This window comes from Pristiophorus japonicus, unplaced genomic scaffold (assembly GCF_044704955.1).
Source record: "Pristiophorus japonicus isolate sPriJap1 unplaced genomic scaffold, sPriJap1.hap1 HAP1_SCAFFOLD_1791, whole genome shotgun sequence".
Classification (NCBI taxonomy): Eukaryota; Metazoa; Chordata; class Chondrichthyes; family Pristiophoridae; genus Pristiophorus; species Pristiophorus japonicus.
Genome location: NW_027251476.1, coordinates 2739 through 5000, shown reverse-complemented (window position 1 = coordinate 5000; position 2262 = coordinate 2739).

Here is a 2262-nt window from a genome sequence, read left to right as displayed (position 1 = left end):
CTCGCTGGCGCAACCGAAGTGCCAGGCTGGATAACTCATTAACCAGAAGGCGGCTGGAGGCAGGCAGGGCTGATGGCTGAGGCCGGGTGGAGGCCACCCGCGGCCGGGAAAGTCAAAAGTCCCGTTGTGTGGAAGTCTATGAGGTCAGATTCGGCCGCCTTACCGGGCCTGCGGTTGATGGTTTCCCGCTTGGGCAAGCGAGTCGGCCCGGCAAAGTGGCCACTTGCATTTTCTGGCAAGTGTCTGCGAACAACGTTAATGAGTTGAACCTCGGCAATTGTCGGAAGTCCCGATGAAGAAATGAAAATGCCCCTTTTGCGGGGATTTGGATGCTCATGGCCGGCAGCAGGTGGCCCGACGCCCCGCCAACTTGACACTTGTCATTTCTGTCCTTGGGGGTTGGCGGGGTATCTGCACAGAGGTAGGAGGTGGCAGAATCGAGACTTGGTGAGTTTTCCAAACAAACGTCTCGAGCCTCCAGGTCTGCAGAGACCGACCAGGGCTGCCGCCCAACCGACTATTCACCCTTTTTGGGCGGGAATTTATTCCCTTTTTGCCCATTTTTCGGGTTTTTGGTCGGGCTTCAAAAGCGGCTGCCCGAGGCCTGGCAGGTGCCGGGGCATGGTCCCCGATCGCGCCAGGCGGCTCGCGCGACGCGATTAGGCCCCGAAAGGAGTCGGGAAATCGGCAGACCTGCCCGAGTTCAGCCCGCGGGGGCGGGGGGTAGGTCGGTTCGGCTCAAATCATTAACCAAAGCCGAGACTTGGTCTCGCTGGCGCAACCGAAGTGCCAGGCTGGATAACTCATTAACCAGAAGGCGGCTGGAGGCAGGCAGGGCTGATGGCTGAGGCCGGGTGGAGGCCACCCGCGGCCGGGAAAGTCAAAAGTCCCGTTGTGTGGAAGTCTATGAGGTCAGATTCGGCCGCCTTACCGGGCCTTCGGTTGATGGTTTCCCGCTTGGGCAAGCGAGTCGGCCCGGCAAAGTGGCCACTTGCATTTTCTGGCAAGTGTCTGCGAAACAACGTTAATGAGTTGAACCTTGGAAATTGCCGGAAGTCCCGATGAAGAAATGAAAATGCCCCTTTTGCGGGGATTTGGATGCTCATGGCCGGCAGCAGGTGGCCCGACGCCCCGCCAACTTGACACTTGTCATTTCTGTCCTTGGGGGTTGGCGGGGTATCTGCACAGAGGTAGGAGGTGGCAGAATCGAGACTTGGTGAGTTTTCCAAACAAACGTCTCGAGCCTCCAGGTCTGCAGAGACCGACCAGGGCTGCCGCCCAACCGACTATTCACCCTTTTTGGGCGGGAATTTATTCCCTTTTTGCCCATTTTTCGGGTTTTTGGTCGGGCTTCAAAAGCGGCTGCCCGAGGCCTGGCAGAGGCCGGGGCATGGGCCCCGATCGCGCCAGGCGGCTCGCGCGACCCGATTAGGCCCCGAAAGGAGTCGGGAAATCGGCAGACCTTGCCGAGTTCAGCCCGCGGTGGCGGGGGGCAGGTCGGTTCGGCTCAAATCATTAACCAAAGCCGAGACTTGGTCTCGCTGGCGCAACGAAGTGCCAGGCTGGATAACTCATTAACCAGAAGGCGGCTGGAGGCAGGCAGGGCTGATGGCTGAGGCCGGGTGGAGGCCACCCGCGGCCGGGAAAGTCAAAAGTCCCGTTGTGTGGAAGTCTATGAGGTCAGATTCGGCCGCCTTACCGGGCCTTCGGTTGATGGTTTCCCGCTTGGGCAAGCGAGTCGGCCCGGCAAAGTGGCCACTTGCATTTTCTGGCAAGTGTCTGCGAACAACGTTAATGAGTTGAACCTCGGCAATTGTCGGAAGTCCCGATGAAGAAATGAAAATGCCCCTTTTGCGGGGATTTGGATGCTCATGGCCGGCAGCAGGTGGCCCGACGCCCCGCCAACTTGACACTTGTCATTTCTGTCCTTGGGGGTTGGCGGGGTATCTGCACAGAGGTAGGAGGTGGCAGAATCGAGACTTGGTGAGTTTTCCAAACAAACGTCTCGAGCCTCCAGGTCTGCAGAGACCGACCAGGGCTGCCGCCCAACCGACTATTCACCCTTTTTGGGCGGGAATTTATTCCCTTTTTGCCCATTTTTCGGGTTTTGGTCGGGGCTTCAAAAGCGGCTGCCCGAGGCCTGGCAGAGGCCGGGGCTGGTCCCCGATCGCGCCAGGCGGCTCGCGCGACCCGATTAGGCCCCGAAAGGAGTCGGGAAATCGGCAGACCTGCCCGAGTTCAGCCCGGGGGGGGCGGGGGGCA